Source organism: Sapajus apella, unplaced genomic scaffold, assembly GCF_009761245.1.
Source record: "Sapajus apella isolate SASKATOON/1434 unplaced genomic scaffold, GSC_monkey_1.0 scaffold38, whole genome shotgun sequence".
NCBI lineage: Eukaryota > Metazoa > Chordata > Mammalia > Primates > Cebidae > Sapajus > Sapajus apella.
Window position 1 is genome coordinate 6,141,676 of NW_022436978.1, and position 23,060 is coordinate 6,164,735.

Sequence of the window (23,060 nt, forward strand, 5' to 3'; positions counted from 1 at the left end):
CCATTGTGCTTTAGTTTGCAAAGCTCTTTCCCCCTCCTTACTGTATTCCACTCGCCCCACAACCCCTAGGCGGTGGGCAATCCCACTTTCCCTGCACAGGGAAAGAGAGTGAAGATTACAGAGGTCACAGGGTGAATAGTGCCAGAGCCAGGACCCCAACCTAGATCTTCTGGATTAAAAAACCCAGGGCACTTTCTACTCTGTTTGGCTTTTACAAGTGAGTCACTGACCAGTTCCTGCCAGGATCCTATCTCCCAACCTTTATTTTCCTCTGAAAAGGAAAACCCAATATGGCAGGCAAGATCTTGCCTGATATCCCTCAAGAGGTTGGACAATCCTAGAATTACCTGGAACACTTCCAGCATGAGGCTTCCTCATGTAGTGGTTTCACCTCCCAGACCTTAACCTGGTTACATTCAGGCCACCTGCTTCACACACAGGCCATTAAAAGGCATGCTATGATCTGAACAGTATGCCTCCCCAAAATTCACACGGGGCAACTTAATGATCAAGGTGATGGTATTTAGAAGGTAGGGCCTTTGAGAGGTGATTAGGTCATGAGGGAAGCCCTCATGAATGAGATGAGTCCCTTATAAAAGAGAGCACAGGGCCAGGCATGGTGGCTCACGCCTGTAATCCCAGCACTTTGGAAGGCCGAAGCAGGCAGATCACCTGAGGTCAGGAGTTCCAGACCAGCCTGACCAACATGGAGAACCATGTCTCTTCTAAAAATACTGAATTAGCCAGGCATGGTGGCACATGCCTATAATCTCAGCTACCTGGGAGGCTGAGGCAAGAGAATTGCTTGAACCTGGGAGGCAGAGTTTGCAGTGAGCCGAGATTGTGCCATTGCACTCCAGCCTGGGCAACAAGAATGAAACTCCACCTCAAAAAAAAAAAAAAAAAAAAAAAAGAGAAAGAGAGAGAGCGAGACCCAAGAGTGCTAGTTAGCCCCTTCTACCACGTGAGGTTCCAGTGAGAAGACATTGCCTGTGAAGGAAGTAGACCCTCATCGGACACTGACTCTGCAGGCACCTAGATCGTGGACTTCCCAGCCTTCAAAACTGTGAGAAATAAATGTCTGTTGTTTACAAGCTACTCAGTTTAGTGCATCTTGTTACAGTGGCTCAAAGGGACTAAGACAAGCACAAATGCTCAACCACAGAATGAGCACGGCCGTAGCACAGGCTCCAGGGTGGCACAGGGGAACTGGGGCATGAGGGGAGTTTGTCGTGTCTTGTTGCTGGTTATTGCCTATCCACAGGAAGGCAACTGTTCTGAGCCACGTAGTTTAGATACAGCCCTTTGATAAAATTTCATTAACATCGGCAAGTGTTTTCAGTTATCTGGGGATTTCTAGTGATAATTTTTTCTCCTTTTGAATAATTCTACTTCTTGTTTTTATTTTATTGTACAAATCAGATCTTCCCAATATTAAAGAATAGTAGTAATGGCAGAGAGTTTTGTTCCTGATTTTAACTAGATTGTGTCTAATGTTTTAGCTCCTGAGATCAGAAAAGATTGAGCACCTTCAGAGTGGTAGGGCCGTATGTCTAATATTTTCTAATCAAGTAGTACATTTGCTACTGTCATGAATTGCATTTGATTGTTAAGAAAAAAATCTTTCTATTCCCAGTTCAAATTTTGTTTAACAAATCAGGAATGAATGTTTTCTGATAAAGATTTAGCAGCTGCAAAATGCCTTGAGTCAGCGGAATGGATCGAGAAGGATTCCGCTGGACCGGCGTGGCAGAGTGGTTGTTAGAACAAACGCGTAGGTTTGGCAGCCTTTGCACGAGGGACGTGGGGAGACACAGCTTTGCCGTTTCTTACCTGAGAGACCTTGGGAATTCACTTAACCTTTATGAGCCATAATCACCTCATCTATAGAAGCAGATAATAATGGCCTCTACTTGCTAGTTTTGTGAGGATAAAGTGAGGTTGTGAATGTGAAGGACGGAGATAGCCAGTCTCCAACACGGTCCTCAAAAATCTCTGCCTCCTGTATTTACACCCTTATGGAATCTCCTCCTATATGGTATTAGGGTTGGTCTGTGTAACCAACAGAATCCAGCAAATGTGATGATATGTCACTTTCAAGGCTAGGTCATAAAATGGCATTAAGGCTTCCTGCTTGATCACTCTCTTTCTTAGATCGCCTTTTCATGGGGAGGACAATTGCCCTGTTGTGAGCAGTCCAAGGGAGAGGTTCATATAGTAAGGAACTGAGGCCTCCTGCCAACAGCCATGTGTGAGCCATTTTAGAAGTGGATCTTTCAAAATAAACACACACACACACACACACACACACGCACACACACACACACACGCACACAAAGAAGTGGATCCTCCGCCCTAGTCTTCAGAAAACTGCAGCATCAGATGGCATTTTGACTGCAACCTCAGAGACCCTAAGTCAGAACCACCTAGCTAAGTCACTCCTGACCTTCAGAAACTATGTGACATAATACATGTGATATGGTTTGGCTGTATCCCCACCTGAATCTCATCTTGAATTGTAACTCCCATAATTCCAACATGTCATGAGAGGAACCCAGTGGGAGATGACTGAATTGTAGGGAAGGGTCTTTCCTGTGCTGTTTGTGATAGTGAATGAATCTCATGAGGTCTGATGGTTTTTTTAAAAAAGTGGGAGTTTCTCTTTACAAACTCTCTTTTTGCCTGCCACCATCCACATAAGATGTGACTTGCTTCTCCTTGCCTTCTGCCATGATTACGAGGCTTCCCCAGCCATGTAGAACTGTGAGTCCAATTAAACGTCTTACTTTTATAAATTGCCCAGCCTTGGGTATGTCTTCACCAGCAGTGTGAAAACAGACTAATACAGTAAATTGATACTGAGAGTGAGATACCCAAAAATGTGGAAGTGACTTTTGAACTGGGTGACAGACAGAGGTTGGAATAGTATGGAGGGCTCAGAAGAAGACAGGAAGATGTGGGAAAGCTTGGAACTTCCTAGAGACTTGTTGAATGGCTTTGAATAAAATGTTGAGAGTGATATGGACAATGAAGTCCAGGCTGAGGTGGTCTCAGATGGAGATGAGGAACTTGTTGGGAACTGGAGCAAAGTTGAGTCTTGCTATGTTTTAGCAAAGTGACTGGTGGCATCTTGCCCCTGCCCTAGAGATTTGTGGAACCTTTAACTTGATAAAGATAATTTAGGGTATCTGGTGGAAGAAATTTCTAAGCAGTAAAGCATTCAAAAAGTGCCTTGGGTGCTGTTAAAGGCATTCAGTTTTATAAGAGAAGCAGAGCATGAAAGTTTGGAAAATTTGCAGCCTGACAATGCAATAGAAAAGGAAAACCCATTTTCTAGGGAGAAATTCAAGCTGGCTGCAGAAAGTAATGAGGAGCCAAATGTTAATCCCCAAAACAAGGGGGAAAAGGTCCCCAGGGCATGTTAGAGGCCTTCATGGCGGCCCCTCCCATCATAGGACTGGAAGCCTAGGAGGAAAACATGATTCCATGGGCCAGGCCCAGGGTCTCCGTGCTATGTGCAGTCTAGGGATTTTGGTGCCCTGGGTCCCAGACACTCCAGCTGTGACTAAAAGGGGCCAAAGTACAGCCTGGGCTTCAGAAGGTACAAGGCTTAAGTCTTGGCAGCTTCCATGTGGTGTTGAGTCTGAAAGTGCACAGAAGTCAAGAACTGAGGTTTGGGAACCTCTGCCTGGATTTCAGAGGATGTGTGGAAACACCTGGACGCCAAGGCAGGAGTTTGCTGCAGGGGCAGTGTCCTCATGGAGAGCCTCTGTGTGGTAGGGAAATGTGGGGCCAGAGCTCCCACACAGAGTCCCTACTGGGCCACAGCCTAGTGGAGCTGTGAAAAGGGGGCCACCATCCTTCAGACCCCAAAATGGCAGACCCCCCAACAGCCTGCACCATGTGCCTGGAAAAGCCACAGACACTCAACAACAGCCTGTGAAAGCAGCTGGGAGGGAGGTTGTAGCCTGCAGAGCCACAGGGATGGAGCTGCCCAAACCATGGAAGCTCACCTCTTACATCAGTGTGACCCAGATGTGAGACATGGAGTCACAGGAGATCATTTTGGAATTGTAAGATGTGACTGCCCTGCTGGATTTTGGACATGCATGAGACCTGTAGCCCCTTTGTTTTGGCCAATTTCTCCCATTTGGAACGGCTGTATTTACCCAATGCCTGTACCCCCAATGTGTCTAGGAAGTAACTAACTTGCTTTTGATTTCACAGGCTCATAGGTGGATGAGACTTGCCTTGTCTCAGATGAGATGATGAGCTATGGACTTTTGGGTTAATGCTGAAATGAGTTAAGACTTTGGGGGACTGTTGGGAAGGCATGACTGGTTTTGAAATGTGAGGATATGACATTTGGGAGGGGTCAGGAGTGGAATGATACGGTTTGGCTGTGTCTATACCCAAATCTCATCTTGAATTGTAACTCCCACAATTTCCACATGTCATGGTAGAACCCCAGTGGGAGGTGACTGAATTATGGGGGCGGGTCTTTCCTGCACTGTTTATGATAGTAAATGAGTCTCACTAGATCTGATGGTTTTAAAAAAAGGAAGTTTTCCTACACAAGCTCTCTTTTTGCCTGCCGCCATCCACGTAAGATGTGACTTTCGCTCCTCCTTGCCTTCCGCCATGATTGTGAGGCTTCCCTAGCCAGGTGAAACTGTGAGTTCAATTCTCTTTTTTTTGTAAATTGCCCAGTCTCAGGTATGTCTTTATCAGCAGCGTGAAAACACACTAATACAACATGTTTATTGTTTTAAAGTTGCTAAGTTTGGGGGTATCTTGTTACATAGCAATAGATGACTAATACAAGTACCTGGCATATAATAAGCACACAATCAAGGTTGATTATTTTATCTGTGTTAATATTAATGAATATCTAAATTACTAAAAACAAAAAATCCAGTTGGCCCTAACATTGAGAACAAATTTAAAAGTTAACCCAAACCCTCCATTCATCAAAAGATCTTTTTTGTTATTCAGACTTTAAATCTTAACCATGTCAGCGTTCATAGTAACCACATATAGTCTCAGTTATACAAAAAGAATTACATGACAATGGAATGTTTGCAAATTAGTTCATATTAATGAAAGTAATTTTGCCGAGAAATCCCTTTGTTTTCTCACCTATGAACTGGGAGGCTGAAATAGATCTGCTCTTCCAATATGACATCTACTAGCTGTAAATGGCTATTTACATTTACACCTAATTTTTTTTTTTTTTTGAGATGGAGTTTTGCTCTTTGTTGCCCAAGCTGGAGCACAGTGGCGTGATCTTGGCTCACTGCAACCTCTGCCTCCCAGGTTCAAGCAATTCTCCTGTCTCAGCCTCCCAAGTAGCTGGGATGACAGGCACCCGCCAGCATGCCTGGTTAATTTTTTTTTTCAGGAGAGACGGGGTTTCACTATGTTGGCCAGGATGGTCTTGATCTCTTGACCTCATTATCCGCCCACCTCAGCCTCCCAAAGTGCTGGGATTACAGCGTGAGCCAGCACACCCAGCCATTTATACCTAAATTAATTAAATTTAAATAAAATTAAATATTCAGTTTCCTAGGTGTACTGGCCACATTTCAAGTGTTCAACAGCAAAATGAGGCTAGTAGTTTCAGCACGTACAGAGAACGTTCTCATCATCACAGGAAGTTCTGTTGGATAGTGCTGGTCTAGATATCTAGTAAGAATTGAATTTTGGCTTGTGTAGAGTGCTTGGCACAGTTCCTAGAACATCCTAGGTTCTCTTTCTTTCTGCTTCCTCACAGCTCTGAGACAGGCGCAGCTGGGCCTTTGTACTGACATAAACAGCTAAAAGACGCGGCAGCTCGTCTTAAGGCGAACTTTCCCCCCTCGCTTGCTCACCATCATCTCATCTCAGATTTCTATTTCTATTACAATAGTCTTATCAAAGACTGAATCTTATATCTCCACTAACCATTTGTACAATTCTGGCTGTTTGTCCAGATGTCACCACAAAAATGCACAAAATCAACCAGGCGAGGTGGCTCGTGCCTTTCCCAAACTTTGGGAGGCTGAGACAGATGGATTGCCTGAGATCAGGAGTTCGAGTCAGCCTGGCCAACATAGTGAAACCCTACTAGAAATACAAAAAGTTAGCTGGGCATGGTGGTGGGTGCCTATAATCCCAGCTACTAGGGAGGCTGAGGCAGAAGAATCGCTTGAACCTGAAAGGCGGAGGTTGTGGTGAGCCAAGATCACGCCATTGCACTCCAGCCTGGGCAACAAGAGTGAAACTCCATCTCAAAAAAAAAAAAAAAAAAAAAAGGCACAAAATCAAACTCAAACTAATTGTCTGCACCAGTCGGCATGTCCTTTCAACATCTGCATTTCATCCATGGGACTGCTGCCCTCTCTTGGAGGACTTCTCTTTGACTCCTCTCTCCCTTCTCTACCTTGTGTCTCTACTGACCACTCACTCTGGGTCAAGCTCTCACGATTTACCCTTCTGACTACTTTTCTTTTTTTGAGACAGAGTCTTGCTCTGTCACCTAGGCTGGTGTGCAGTGGTGCAATCTCCGGCTCACTGCAACCTCCGCCTCATGGGTTCAAGTGATTCTCTTGTCTCAGCCTCCTGAGTAGCTGGGATTACAGGCATGCGCCACCATGCCCGGTATCTTTGTATTTTTAGTAGAGACGGGGTTTCACCGTGTTGGTCAGGCTGGTCTCGAACTCCTGACCTTGTGATCCACTTGTGTTGGCCTCCCAAAGTGCTGGGATTACAGGCGCGAGTCACCGCGCCTGGACCCAGACTACTTTTCATTCCTGTTCTCTCCTCTCCGTCTCTACCAACAGCACTGTACCAGGTTACAGACCCTCATCATCACTGTTTCAGGAGATACCTTACAGGTATCTGGCTTTGTAAAAGATTTAGTGGGAAACAAGGAATGGAGCTTGGAATGGCCTGTTTTTTTCCAAGGACCAGTCTGGGAAAGATTGGGCTTGTGAAGAAAGAAATAGAGCATCTGCGAGGAAGCCAGACACGGGGAGAGACTTTGAGACCAGGAGGTCTCTTCTGATGACAAGTCATCTGAGCAGTTGCTGGAGGAGAGCAAGACCTCCTAGGGGTCTTCTCATCTTTTCCTGCTGCTCAGCACCTCTCCTCTCACCCCCTAGAAATCAAACACTACTCTCCTAACATTTATTCATTCATTCACTCAAGTAACACTTCCAGAGCCTCTACCTTGCCTAGGGCCCTGGGTTGGACTCCGCCATAAAGGACCCAGAGATAAATAAGAGGTGTACTCTGCCCGCTCAGAGCTAATAATCCATTTGGGACAAGTAGGTGTGTTGCTGGAAGACCACGGGACCCCAGAGAAGGAGGTCTCATTTTCTTCTGCCTCTATCTTGCCCCCTCAAAAGGGACCCAGTGAACTCAGCAGGAACGCTGAGTGCAACAGCAGGAACCTAAGGGAACAAAGGTAGGGTCTGGCGGCTGAAATGCAGCAGGAAAATGTGCAACCTATGCAACTGTTCATAAAGACTCTGATGCGATGCATGCAAAGTATTTATCTTGAGCTGCCTAGAGGAGCAGAATCAAAGCGGTGGGAGGCTATGAGGAGGGATGTCAGCAGGGGAATCAGACCCAAGTGACTCTTGCTGACCTGTGGTCAGAAAACCAGCCCAGGAGTCAGAAGCTGAGAACAGGAAGAAGGCAAAGAATGGGAAAGAATGTAATAACATGGGCAATAGGCAAATGTTTAGCTGGGAGTATTAAGGACATTTCTTATGGGGTTTGACCTCCCTATGCAGACAGATGAGTGAGGCAAGGAAGGAATAACTTATTGTGAAGGGGCTTTTCCTATTTCGTCTTTTCTTTCTTTCTTTCTTTCTTTCTTTCTTTCTTTCTTTCTTTCTTTCTTTCTTTCTTTCTTTCTTTCTTTCTTTCTTTCTTCTTTCTTTCTTTCTTTTTCTTTCTTTCTTTCTTTCTTCTTTCCTTCTTTCTTTTCTCTCTTTCTTTTTCTTTCTTTCTTCTTTCTTTCTTTCTTTTCTCTCTTTCTTTTTCTTTCTTTCTTTTTTTTTTTGAGGCAGAGTCTTGCTCTGTCGCCCAGGCTGGAGTGCGGCCACTCACTGCAACCTCTGCCTCCGGGTTCAAGCGATTCTCAGCCTCCCGAGTAGCTGGGACTGCAGGCGCATGCCACCAACGCCTGGCTAATTTTTTGTATTTTTAGCAGAGATGGGGTTTCACCGTGTTAGCCAGGATGGTCTCGAACTCCTGAACTTGTGATCCGCCTGCCTCAGCCTCCCTAAGTGCTGGGATTACAGGCGTGAGCCACCGTGCCAAGCCCAGTTTCTTCTTTTTTTAACTACAAATCTATAGGACAACAGGGAACAGAAGCCGAACCAATAGTGGAAGTTACAGAGGTCTAATTGCAGCTAAACAAAAAGAGGACTTTGCTAGAACAACCAGAGCTCCCTCACAATGAAGTGGCTAATGGGGATGATCAGCTCTGTCATTCATTTAAAGTGCTCAGACAGAAGCTAGGGAGCTGCTGTCAGGGTTGGCATGTGGTGGGGGGCTGCTGCTGATCATGGGCTCTGAGGGGCTTCCAACTCTTATGTTGCATTGAAATGGGTTTTTGTTAGTTTGTTTGAGACAGGGTCTTGCTCTGTCATCCAGGTTGGAGTGCAGTCACGCAACCAAGGCTCACTGCAGCCTTGACCTCCCAGGGTCAAGTATTCCTCCCACCTCAGCCTCCCAAGTAGCTGGTACTATAGGCACATGCTCCCACGCCAGGTTATTTATTATTTTTTATTTTTTTATAGAGACGGGGTCCCACTGTCTTGCCTAAGCTGATCTAGAATTCCTGGGCTCAAGTGATCCTCCTGCCTCAGTCCCCCAAAGTGTTGGGATAACAGGCATGAGCCGCCATGCCCGGACACGTTGGAGTTTTGAGTGCTGTGTTTGACCCAGTCTGACAGGATAGTCAGAGGTCTGTTCAGTAGTTTAATGGCAGGGCCAGACTCAATAGGTGCTTAAAGTATGTGTATGGATTCTTCTTAGTCTTTGATAAATTTTAGCAAACATTTCTCTCTGCCCTTTCTCAGATCTCAAGTTAGGGGTGCAGGATGGAGAGCTGCGTGGCTGGGAGTTATCTCCATGCTGGCACCTGGCCCAGGGCATCAGGCTGGAAGTGTTTCCCATGCCCCATAGTGGGAAGTAGTGGGAGGGTAAGGCTGGAAAGCGTTACCTAGAGAAGCTGTTTGGTCGCAGCTCTGTCAGGACCACAATCCCATAAAATGCCTTTGTATGGATTAGAAAAAGCACCCCCTGACCGCCATATGGACACAGCTCATTTTGACTCAATGAGAGGAGGAGGTCTGGATTTCAATTCTTACTTGCCACTTCTTGTGCAGTAGATAACCTGCACAACTGTACTCAGTGGGCCCTGCCCACCATCCCCCTGTCCCCTCCAATCTGTGTCCCTCCATGGGCTACAATCTCAGGACTGGACTTAAAAAAAGAACTGGAGCAATTAATAAGAATGAATGGGAGGCTCCGGGAATTGCTTGATCTCAGAAATCAGCCATCTAGAAGACACAAAGCCACACTGTCAGTGTCTAATATTAAGAGTGATATCTCTGCTTTTCTAGGCCTTCCCCAGAGCTGCAGAACACAGGGGAGGCTGAGGATAGAGGGAGTCCTTCCAGGAACAAACTCCCAGATGCCTTCTTCCCTCACTAGTCCATTAAATGCACTTGTTCCTTTACTTACACTAAATACTTATGTGTTAAATCGCTTTGATTTATGTATAATATATAGCTTCAATATCTGTCCATAATTTTATTCTTTCTTGAATTCCAAGCTCCTATAAAGTGCAGACTCTGCATTACATGAGTAATTGTGCACAGTAAAATGCCTGGCACCTTGCCATCTGGTGCTTTTAGATGATAATGATGATGGTAGAGTTCAAATTCCTCACCCTGTCACTCCATACCTTCCATCATCCTGGCCCCTAACCTTCTCCGCTTCCCACCCCAGCGCTCAGTTTCAACATCCTGTATAACAGCCACTCTGGCCTGCATTCCTTACACATCCATCTCTGCCATGTCAAGCTGTTTCTTTTACCTGCATAGCCCTTTTGTCTTTCTTCTTTCCCTGAGTGTCTAAATCCAGCTCATCTCTGGAGGGTGAACTCTATTACTCCTCCCCATGATCTCTTTCCAGATTCTTTGTGCAGGAATGACCTTGTGTCTTTGCTCTCCCATGATTTTTCAGTTCAACTTTTTTTGTTTTGTTTTGTTTTGTCTTGAGATGAAGTCCTGCTCTGTCGCCCAGGCTGGAGTGCAGTGGCATGATCCTGGCTCACTGCAACGTCCGCCTTCGGGGTTCAAGTGATTCTCCTGCCTCAGCCTCCCAAGTAGCTGGGATTACAGGTGCCTACCACCACACCCAGCTAATTTTTGTATTTTAAATAGAGACGGAGTTTCACCATATTAGGCAGAGTGGTGTCGAACTCCTGACCTTGCGATCCACCCACATTGGCCACCCAAAGGACTGGGATTACAGGTGTCAGCCACCGCACCTGGCCATTTCAACATTTTGTGGATCAAATTATATTTTCCCTTGTATTGTTGCTCTCTGAGCAAGTGTCTGCTTCCCCCGCTAATCTGGGGCTCTGAGAGCAGAGGTTGTGTCTCATCCATCTTCCTCTCTACAGGGTTCGCCCCAGACCTGGGCACCCTGGTATTTAGTTCTGTGACCTGGACAAGTCCCATCCCTGCTCTTCAGTTAAGTGAGGAGTTGCATGAGATAATCTCTAAGGTGCAGCCTGTCTCTGAGACCTCTGGTCTATGGCTCTCTAAATGCTCACTGAATGAATACAAGTTTGGAAAGGGGGCAGCCCCATCAGAGGAGGGAGTGTGGGAGGACTTGTTATTTATAGAAGCCTGAAATTCTTGGATTGCCAAGAAATTGGAAATTCAAACTGGTTAGTCCTGGGTACCAGATTTCTCTTCTCGTGAATGGGAACGGCATTAAGTGACTCAGAGTAGCTGGCACAAAGACACAATCTCTGTTCTTCAAAGTTGGCACTAAGAACTTCTCCTGCAGGTCCCCTTCCTCCCCTCAAGCAGCAAAGGCGTGGTCCATAATGCCCGCCCTGTGGGGTCTAGGGGTGCCCGACCTGCTGACACCCAGGCCCTCTGTGGCGAGGTATGGACTGCATACATGGTGCAGGCCTCTCATCAACGGAGAGACCCTAAACCAGTACCTATTTTTGGCAATAAGGATCAAGCATTGTAAAAGCCTGGGTATGCTGGCAAATCTTTTTAAAATAGGCTCTTATTGTCTCCTCAGATTCCTGGCAGTGACTCAGCACGGTACAGTAGCTGTGATTCAGAGTGTGTAGGCACCCAGGGCCTGCGGATGAATTTTGGCAGCTGTTCAGTTCTCCCTCCTTGAACCCAGAGGGTCACAGCCACAGAGAGGAGGTATCCACACCCCATTCCCTCAGTCTTCCAGAATGCTACCATCACCAGCAGCTGTGGGCCTCTCTGCCTTGTAGACATGGGCAACCACCAAGGCCAAGGGCATTTGGCGGGACAGCTCCAGAGCTGGGATGGGGATAGGGAGGGGGCCACACTGGGACTCTGCTGGCCCACTGTGGGGGAAGATGCTGTCCTAAGGGCTGGCAGGACGAGGAGAAGGGTTCAGAGCAGGGAGGAGGAGGAGACGAGGAATGCCCCAGCTGACAGAGGCCCAGCTGGGCTGCTGACTCACTGTGGCTCTTAATCTCCTGTGGAGGGCAGGCCCAGCTCCTAGAAGCCTGCAGGGCTTAGTGGTGTTTGCACAGCTACAGAAGTAGGGCCTGTGGGCTGGCATGAAGCCCTGCTGAGCCTCAGACAGGAGGGTAGGAGAGTGGGGCAGGGCAGGAGAGAGGAGTGACAGGCAGGACGAGCTCCTTGGAGAGGGAGAGGTGAGCCGCACCAACCCGCAAAGGGAATGTTTGCAGAGGGACTGGCAGAGAGACAGAGCGTGGGTGGGGGTGGGTGGGGGCAGGGGGAGAGTCAGGTAAATCAGTGTGCATGAGGCCCACCCAGGCTGTGCACTCGGAACTAGAAAGAGATGGGCTATGCATTTTTCAGTTTTTCATAGCTGAGACTTCAATTTTCTCAATAAAATAAGGAGACCTGCTTAAGAGCCTAATAAGTTTAGCCGAGTGTGGTGGCTTACGCCTGTAATCCCAACACTTTGGGAGGCTGAGGTGGGTGGATCACCTGAGGTCAAGAGTTCAAGCCTGGCCAACACGGTGAAACCTGGTCTCTACTGAAAATACAAAAATTAGCCGGGTGTGGTGGCAGGCACCTATAATCCCAGCTACTCAGGAGGCTGAGGCAGGAGAACCCAAGAGGCAGAGGCTGCAGTGAGCTGAACTGAGATCACGCCACTGCACTCCAGCCTGGGCAACGAGCAAGACTCCATCTCAAAAAATGAATAAAACAGGAGCCTGATAAGTTGAATACACAAACAGAAACTCTAGCTCCTCTCCTGGACCCTCATGTCTCACTGTCTGGTCTGTCTCCTTTACTCCACCGCCTGCCCTCTGAGGGCCCCAGTCGTCACTTAATTCTCTCCTCTGTCTCATTATACACATATGAGATGGGAATAAAAATGTCTCCCTTCTACCTTCCTCTCCAAATGCTGAGGGAGTGATGAGTAGACCCAGAACGCAGCTCATGTGTTCCAAGGCTCTGTGGAAAGTGCTGAGCTTTGGCACGAGATGTGTAGAGGGGAGATGATGTCGTTTGAAGGAGTTTCAGGAGGGTTTCTCTCTCCTATAAATCTTGTTTCTCTGGGGCTTCCCATTCAGGCGGTTTCAGTGCTTCAGGGGAGGAGCTCATATCTGCCGTCACTGAGGTTTCACTGTCAAATTAAATTTTTATGAGTCCCAAACATGACAATAGGCTCAAAAGCCAAGTGCTAAGGAAGGAGGATTTTCTAAAAGCCTGGAGGATTAGATCACGGAGTTTTCCATAGGGGAGATCCCTGCCAGGCAGGAAGAGGGGAGGGAGACCAGCTCTTTTATTTCCAAGGATCGTGGGAAAGGGGGAGGTGGGTGGTCAGATACGCACGGGTCTTCATCTCCCCTCCCCGGGTTTCAGTCTGGGAGGAGATGTGTTCAATAAGTTGAGGGGAGCACTTTGTCCTTGGGTATTTGGGATATTATTTGCAATATTTGGAGTATTTGCCAAAATATTTGGGGGTGTCCGTGGCCACATCAAAGAAAATGTAGCACACCATGGGAAGTCTCTGCCTGCTCTAGAGGCTGATAAGGGACTTAGCTGAAAGCCCGGCTGTGATCTTGGGAGCTGTGGGGAGAGGCCTGTGCCTGGTATTGTAGCCAAGAGCAGATTGCCTGATTAAGTCTGCGTGGAAGTCCAGCCAGACCTCGGGACTTGTGGGGCCCAGAGAAAATCCTGAAGGGGACGAGTCAGAGACAAATGACTTGCACAAGCACAGAGACAGCAGAGCCCTGGCCCGACTGCAGCAGACAGCAGCAGAACGTCCGTCTATTACTGTGCCCAGAGTGAGCCCTCGGGCCAGCAGCCGGCAGCCACAGCTGAACAGTCGACTCCCCTGCGGATGAGTCTCAGATGCCCGGGCTCCACGCCTGAAGGCTTGGGTGGAATGGCTCTGGCATTGGTATCTTTTTAAAAAGCTGCCCAGGGCTTACAAACCAGTGATGTGAACTACTTCAGGAACAGAAATCTCCTCCACACCAGGGCGAGGATGAGGGTGAGGCAAGTGAGGCACCTCCGATGCAAAATTTACAGATGCACTTACTGTCAAGATCATGTAAGTGGTGGGTCAAGGGCATGTAAGCGTCATGATCATAGAACCTTGAGAGCACCCCCTTCCCTTGCCTATCGAGTTTCAGGTGCCTCAGTGCCTCATACAGTCGTGACCCTGCTCCACTCTCCTCTCCAGGTAGGTCCCTTCCTTGGGCTCGATTTTCCCTCCCCTCCCCTCCCCTCCCCTCCCTACCCCTTCCCTTCCTTTTCTTTCTGACAGGGTCTCAGTCTGTTGCACATGCTGAAGTGCAGTGGCACGATCACAGCTCACTGCAGCCTTGACCTCCTGGGCTCAAGCGATCCTCCCACCCACCTCAGCCTCTGTGTAGCTGGGACCACAGGTGCACACCACTGCATCCAGCTAATTTTCGATATTTTTTAGAGATGAGATTTCACCATATTGCCCAGGCTGGTCTCAAATTCCTGGGCTCAAGCCATCTGCCCCAAATTCTGGTATTAAAGGTGTGAACCACCATGCCTGGCCCCTGGGCCCGATTTTTAGAGGTAACCCTGGCTATGAGTCCCCCTACTTTGGAAGGCACCTGAAGAGTACAGATGAAAGTGTCACGGGGCCGAGGGACCAGCTGAGGAATCGGTTTGGGAAAAGAGAAGGCAGAAAACCAAAGAATGAACAGTTTAAATTACTACCTTAAACACTGTGCTGGTTTCTGGGATGACAGTGACATGACATGACTATCAGCTGCCAGATACAGCTTCGTCATTTCTACCAGCTCTCCAAACCACGACATTTCGGTTTACTGACTGCAGGGGAGGGTGGACTAGGTCCAGGGTTCTTGAGAAAGGAATTCAAGTTACACAAACCAATGTGTGTTCATGGTCTGTTACAGTTGCAAAGAAAGAGCATGTGTACCTGCCTCCAAAGAGTGTGTGGGCGAAACTCAGGGTGCCCTTGCATGGCTCCTGGTTGTTCATCATCTATCTTGTCCAGAAATCCGTCCCAGCGGTGGTGAATCAGAATTGTCACCGTGGAAGACAGATCTTTGAGGAGCATTTGGAACCAGTTAGTTTGTTAGTGTGAGCTCGGGGCTCCAGTGAATGGTCCAGTACTGTGCAAAACTCAGGGCTTTACACGCTAGAACAAACGTGTCCTTTGTAAATAAGAAGTGACCTTTGTTTCCCTCTGCCCCGACATCCCCCAACCCCTGCTTCATCCTGGCCTCAGTACTGACCCTGGATCCCCCAGACGGAAACCTGACCTGGCCTTGCCAATGGAATTGGACACCCCAAGCCATGAGAGAGCTGGGAAGGGGGCGTCACCCTGTGTTCAAATACAAAGTCCTTCTTCTTAGTGGAGGAGTGAGGGCCCTGGCTGTTAGGAGCAGAGCTGTGCTTTAAACTGCCAGGGCACCTTTTAAAGCCTGGCTCTGTTTCTATCACCTCTTTCTCAGCGTTGGCAGTGATAGGAAAGTTATCAGAGCCGGCAGAGGCAGGGTAGGTAGGCAGGAGACGAGCATTTGGTCACGTCACTGACTCCCAGCTGCTGCTTAGGGTCCTGTCGGCAGCCTCCGGCCCAGGTCACAAACCTTCAAATCTTGAACCAATTTCCTTTAGAATCATCATTTGAGGTCTGACTTCCTTCAGATCTGATGGCCTAGCCAGGTCTACTGTAGAGGGGATCTGCCTGTTCTCAGGGCCCTGGAGATGATTAACATGTGAGCAGCTGTGGAAGCTCTCTAATGAACTAGACCACTTAAGCTCAAGAAGTTCTTTCTCTCTCTGCAGTAATTTATGCTGAGAGAAGCAGCATCAATGACCCAAAAAACTCAAGAACTTTTTCCCTTCCCCATTTGCTGGGATCTATTAATTTCATACCATAGCCAGCAGCTAACCCATCTGCAAGACACCTGGTCTTGATTTAATTAATGTGCAAAGCAAAAGAACATCAGGCAGGTGAAAATCTGCAATTAACAATAGTCGCTTAAGGTTTTCTTTGTTGGGTCCCCGCTCCTCCCCCTTCCAGGCAGAGGGAGGGATGAGAAGGAACCAAAGGCAAACACAGTTTAATTCCATCTTGAGTAATTGCTTCAGAAAGGCCTCTGAAAGAATTGCTGGCTGTTTAACTCAGCAATTTGAGCTTGCATTTAGGAACATCATCAAACTGTAAGTGCTTTGATCTTTTTTATGCTTCTGTACATAAGGAAAACCAAGTACACCCAATTCCTACGCTGTGTTGTCATAAGAATTAGAAACTCTTGGCACACAGCCATCAGTAAGAGGTTTGAGAGGGGCTGGCTTTGTGGAAGAAGGAAACAGCCGGATGCCTCACAGTGAGCATCAAAAGTGGAGCCAGGAGGCTGGAGCTCTGGAATCTGCTCCCAGTGGCTCCCAAGATGACACTGAGCAGACCATGCCCCTTCCTGGCCTTCATTTTCTAGTCTGTAAAAGAAGGGCGTAGGACCAGATGGTTTGTCGTACATGCTGCGACAAACCCCAAGTCCCGAAGCTCTGCCATTATTTGCTTCTAGGAAACATTCCTTTCTTACACCACAAACCCAGAGGTGAAGGAGGTTAGGCAGGGGCAAAGGCAACTAGGTACAGAAACTTGCTCTGCAGGCTCGATTACCAAAATGTTTAAGGAAAAGGTCAACAACTGTAGATTCTGAGATTTCTTTGAACAGCAGTATACTTTGGATACAGTGTCAAACCTGTAGCCACAGGGGAGAACAAAATGAAGTGGCCTGGGTCGGGGATGTTTGGGGCACCTGTGACCTCAGCCTTAAGCATCACATGCTCTTCAGTAGCACTAGAAAACTACCAGGGTTTTAGGCAATCAAAAGCAACGCCATTGCTTTCCATGCTATTGCATGCTCTTCTTCTTTGGGGGTAGGAGAGCGGAACTGGGACAACAGGGACAGTAACCTATTCATTCATTTCTCTGCTCATGCATACACTCAGCAGGTGCTAAGCACCTACTGTACACAGGCCCTCGGGATGCATGGGAACTGTACGAAGCATGGCCCAGAGCCTGCCAATGGTTCTCTGAGCTTTGCTTCAACACTTTGATGTTACGCATTAGATCTGTAACAAGGGGCTGGGCACATGGGCTGGACGTGGGGGCTCACGCCTGTAATCCCAGCACTTTGGGAGGCTGAGGCAGGCAGATCATGAGGTCAAGATATTGAGACCATCCTGGCCAACATGGTGAAACCTCGTCTCTACTAAAAATACAAAAATTAGCTGGGCATGGTGTTGCGTGTCTAGTCCCTGCTACTTGGGAGGCAGGAGAATCGCTTGAACCCAGGAGGCGGAGGTTGCGGTGAGCAGAGATGGCACCACTGCACTCCAACTCCAGCCTGGTGACAGAGCAAGACTCTGTCTCAAGGAAAAAAAAAAAAAAAAGAGGCTGGGCATGGTGGCTCACACCTGTAATCCCAGCACTGAGGAGGCTAAGGCAGGAGGATCACTTTAGGAGTTTGAGACCAGCCTAGGCAACGTGACGAAATCCCCTCTGTAAAAAAAAAATTTTTTTCCCCGAGATGGAGTCTTGCTCTGACACCCAGGCTGAAGTGCAGTAGTATAATCTCAGCTCGTTGCAACCTCCGCCTCCTGGGTTCAAGCGGTTCTCCTGTCTCAGCGTCCCGAGTAGCTGGGACAACAGTCTCGCTTCTTTTTTTTCTCGCACTTCTTTTTTTTGTTTGTTTTTCAGACAGAGTCTCACTTTGTCGCCCAGACTGGAGTGCAGTGGGACGATCTTGTCTCACTGCAACCTCCGCCTCCCGGGTTCAAGCAATTCCCCTGCCTTATCCTCCCGAGAAGCTGGGATTACAGGTGCCCACCATGATGCCTGTATTTTCATATTTTTAGTGGTGGCCCACCAACACACCCAGCTAATTTTTGTATCTTTAGTAGAGATGGGGTTTCACCATCTTGGCCAAGCTAGTCTCAAACTCCTCACCTTGTGATCTGCCCTCCTCGTCCTCCCAAAGTGCTGGGATTACAGGCGTGAGCCATGGCACCAGGCTACAAAAAAAAAAAAAAAAAAAAAAAAAAAAAAAAAAAAGTAGCCAGATGTGGTTGCACATGCCTGTATCCCCAGCCACTCAGAAGGCTGAGGTGGGAGAATCACCTGAGCGGGGGGTTGGGTGGGTGTGGAGACTGTAGTGAGCTGTGATTGCGCCACTGCACTCCAGCCTGGGTGACAGAGTGAAACCCTAGCTAAAATAAATAAATAAATGAAAAGATCTGTAACAGGAGAAAGTCATTCACAAGGAAACGTATCTTCTTTCTAGCTCTTAATGAATAATGAGGTTGCACCGCCACAGGTCCTTAACTAAGTATGCTTATCTCTGCTGGTAGAGTTCTACCTGCTTCTCCTGGAAAGCCACTCCTGATATACTTAGGCAGATGTGGTCTCTCTGTCTTCTGATCATCAGTAGCATTGGTTGGTCCTACTCAATTTCGTGGTCCCACTCAACCGGCTGACGCTCACCTAGCCTGATTTTTTATTGCGCCTGTGTCTTTTTCTCCTTTAGACTGGTAGCTCCTCCAGGGCAGGGAGTACTGAGGCATGAAAAGAATGAGGGCTGGTTGAAGTGGTCAGTATCCTGGCTGTGAGACTGTATTAGTCTCTAAGTTTTACCATGAAGGGAAACTGGGTAAAGAATACAAAGGATCCCTCTGGATCATTTCTTACAACTGCAGATACATCTACGATTATCTCAAAAAGTTTCATTAGAAAAAAAATGTATGGAATCATAAAACCTCAAAGTTAAAAGAAACTCAAGAGGTCACTTAGCCTTGTCTGGTTTGTTTTTGAGATGGAGTCTTACTCTGTAACCCAGGCTAGAATGTAGGAGCACCATCTTGGCTCACTGCAACCTCCGCCTTCCAGGTTCAAGTGATTCTCCTACCTCAACCTCCCAAGTAGCTGGGATTACAGGCACCCGCCACAGTGCCTGGCTAATTTTTTAATATTTTTAGGAGAGACAGGGTTTCACCATCTCGGCCAGGCTGGTCTCGAACTCCTGACCTTGTGATCCACCTGCTTCGGCCTCCCAAAGTGCTGGGATTACAGGCATGAGTCACTGCGCCTGGCAACTTAGCCCTGTCTTTATCCAACATGTGAATTTCTATGACTGCACCTCTCAAACATATTCACCCAGAGTCTTTTTCAAATTCTAGTAGGGGAGAATTCACTGTCTCATGAGAAAGAGCATTACATTTTAAGATAATTCCATTTTGAGACAAAATTGGCCAGGCTATAACGTCCTCCTTGGGCCCACACGAATGCATTGCTCTTTTATCCCCATGACAACCCTTCGGGTGTGTGAAGATGGTCGTTTTGGCCCTCTGGGTCTCCTCCAGGCTGTAGAGTTTAAGTTCTCTGGATTTACCTTGACAGTTTTGAGTTCTCGATTCATCCTGGAATCTTTTTATCTGGATGAACTTCTTTTTTTTTTTCTTTCAGACAGAGTCTTGCCTGTCACCTAGGCTAGAAAGCAGTGGCATGATCTCATCTCACTGCAACCTCTGCCTCCCGGGTTCAAGCAATTCTCCTGCCTCAGCATCTCGAGAAGCTGAGGTTGCAGACATCCACCACGATGCCCGTATTTTTGTATTTTTAGTAGAGACGGGGTTTCACCATGTTGGCCAGGCTGGTCTTGAACTCTTGCCCTCAAGTGATCCACCTGCCTCGGCCTGTAAAAATGCCGGGATTACAGGCATGAGTCGCCGTATCCAGCCTATCTGCATGTTCTTTATATGTTACTCTGATCTGAAACAGGATTCTGCTTCAGGTCAGAGTAACGTAGTCCTTAACCGTATTCAAGCCAGTAGCGGTTCACTGGCCAGAACTCCCTACCATTGACTCATATTAAATGTGAAGTCCCCAAAAACCTTTAAATCTTTTTGTTACACTAGCTGCAACCAAGCTCTGCTTCCCTTATGTTGGTGATTGTTGCTTCATTTTATTTTGTTGGCTCAGATGTGGGACTTTATATTTCTCTATACCTGGCTGCAATGCTACAGATTCATCAGTTGAACATGTGAAGGAGGCAAGTCTGTGTGCACGCTGCGTGGGCTGGACTGTACCCATCGCAGCGTGCCCAGAGACGTATGAGTACTTCCAGCACTGGCAACCCTAGGGTATTGCTCGTTGTTGAATAGCAGAATCAGTTTATTTTTATAACAACTATTTACTGTGGAACAGCTTAGCAGAACCTCCTGGGTTTCACAACTCTTCCGGCTCTATTACATATGCGTAATGATGCCAGCCTGGCTCCCATCCTCTCTCCCCATCCCCATAGAGATTCCTACTGGGAACGAGAGCATCGGCCTAAGGCTCCGCGTTAAGCATCTGGGCTCCGGGAGACAGGGAGGATCTGTCTGTGTGTCGTTAGAGAGCACAGCCATCACCCACAAATAAATGAGAGGAGAAGACAAGGATTTCAGCCTCTTTGGAGCACAGTGGAAACATCACTTGCTTAAGTAAAACCAGTGAGATTCAACTCTTTCTGGGGAGGCATAAACTCAGTCTAGAGCCCCAAGCTTCATCTTACCCTGTGATCTTTTCCTTTGCTTATCTCAGCATCAAAGCATTGTTGTATGGGCCCATGAAGACCAGGGGAAGTATTTCTCCATCTCTCCTCCCATTTAAGCACCCGCAAATGCATTTGAAGCAGGTCCTGAAGTAGAGGCAGGATTCTGACAGTAGATAAAGAGAAAGAACACACCAAGAGGACAGGCCAGGTGTGTCAAGATTGCGGCAGGAATGGAATTCAGGATAACAGGAGCCTGGGAGGTCAAGGCTGCAGTGAGCCAAGATTGCACCACTGCACTCCAACCAGGGCAACAGAGTAACCCTGTCTCAAAAACAAAAAAACCCAAATGCATGCCTGCACGCTGCCTTCCTTAGTTCTTCCAACGACTGTAATCTCTCTTCTCTGTGCTCTGTCTTCTCTGAGTCTGGGCAGAGTCATCATTTGCAAGCTCCACCATCCTGACAGTGTTCACAGAGGAGTGCTGCACTTGGTATTGGGACTTGCCTCATGTGGACCCTATTTTGCCCCACTTTCAGCTAGTCTATGTCTATGGCCTACTGTTTTGTGTCCCCCAACGTCCATTCTTCCCTTTTTCCACAGCAGTAGACATTTTAGCAGAGCACATGGTCGCCCAAAATAAATACCATCCCCAGCCTTCTTTGTAGCTAGGTGTGGCCATGTGACCAAGCTCTGGCCACTGAGATGTGGGCAGAAATGGTGCATGTATTCTCTTTGCCAGCAAGGAGAAGGGTCCTGCCCAGCCGGGTTCCCTTCTGCCTGTCCACGGGTGGAATGCGGATGTGGTGGTGAGCTGTGCTGAGCAGTGAACATGAGGGTGGCCATCTAGAGATGCTGGAACAAGGAGAAAAGAAACTTGAGCCTCCAATGACTTCACTGAGCCATCCATTGTATCAGACTTTGCTTAAGAAACACACGTTTGACCTGTTACGGTGGCTCATGCCTGTAATCCCAGCACTTTGGGAGGCCGAGGTGGGAGGATCACAAGTTCAGGCGTTCAAGACCAGTTTGGCCAACACAGTGAAACCCCGTCTCTACTAAAAATTACAAAAAAAATTAGCCGCCGCAGGGGTGGTGGCGTGTGCCTGTAATCCCAGCTACTCAACAGGCTGAATTGTGTGAACCCAGGAGTCAGAGTTTGCAGTGAGCCGAGATTGGGCCACTGTACTCCAGACCAGGTGACAGTGCAAGACTCCGTCTCAAAAAAAACCAAAAAAACAACCCCCCCCCCAAAAAAAAACAACCATGTTTATCTTTTGAAAGCCACAGTTACTCTGGGTCTCTGTGCCATGTAGCTGAACCTGTATCCTAACTAATACAGCGTCCACCCCACTTGGTTTGCGTGCTCGGCTTCCGTGGGCTTGCCCCACTCCGTGCCTCTCTACCCTCCAGCCCACTGCCTTAGCTCCCAGCTTCTCAGCTTCTGCTCCTGCCTTGGCCTGACCCGACCTCCCGAGAGGCTTCTCTGGCACTGTCCCGACAGGCAGCCATGGCAGGGGGAGAGCGCTGGGGGTCAGGCTGGCATTTCCAGATTCCGTTTGCTTTCTGCTCCAACCCTTGCTCTGTGGGTATTAGACACCAAGCACTTTGTGTCTCCTGAGCCCTCATCTCGTCTACTTGGTCTCCCAGTAACTGATTCATAGCAGGCCCTTCATCGATGTGTATAGATTCCAATCCTGGGATTCCTAGAGCTCCATAATGAGTCCTGAATGGTGCCAAATGCTATGGGCTCATTACTAGCTTTTCCCAGTTATTGAAGCCTATCCAGCTGGAAAACGCAATTGGATCAATAAATCAACTTGCCAGATGCTTCCCAACTGGGGCTCTTCCAAGAAGTTTTTCTCTCCAATAAAACGGGAAGGGATATGGCATTCAGTCCTACTCAGATACAGGCACTTCAACTTCCCTGAGATGAGCTATGCCCACCTACGACCTTTAAGTGTTAAGTAACACACCCAGAGCAAGTTAAGTCTTAATCACTGATCCCAGAAGAAAGACTTCGTTAGTACTGTAATTCCTGTAACACTTAAAAATAACTTCTCCTGGGGAGCTGAGTGGGAAAATTGACTGGGAAATACAATGGAACCCCTTAATTAAGCAGCTGATAAGAGGACAGGTACACCCCTGTACTAGACTTTCTAGGGCGAGGAGAGCTGGAAGACTTGCTCCTGTGTACCAGAGGGCGTGGTTTCACCTGTAGCATCAAATCTGGGGGAAAGGAGACATGTTTGGGTGGGACTTCACCTCTCCCTCTTCCAGTGACTAGTGTGGAGAAGATACATTAGGGACTCAGAAGTCACAGTGGCTCATGCCTGTAATCCCAGCACTTTGGGAGGTCAAGGCAGGCGGATCACTTGAGGTCAGGAGTTTGAGACCAGCCTGGCCAACATGGTGAAACCCCATCTCTACTAAAAATACAAAAATTAGCCAGCCATGGTGGCACATGTCTATAATCTCAGCTACTCAGGAGGCTGAGGCAGGAGAATTGCTTGAACCCAGGAGGCAGAAGTTGCAGTGAGCTGAGATAGTGCCACTGCACTCCAGCCTGGGAGACAGAATGAGACTCTGTCTCAAGATAAATAAATAAAATAAAAGGAAGTCGTTGGATATAGAGGACACAGCATCAACTTAGAAGTGAGAAAACTGTATCCCAAGTACCAGCTCTGCACTTTCTACTTCCTGGTGGCCATAAGCAAGTCCCTGAAGCGTCCTGGCTCATTCT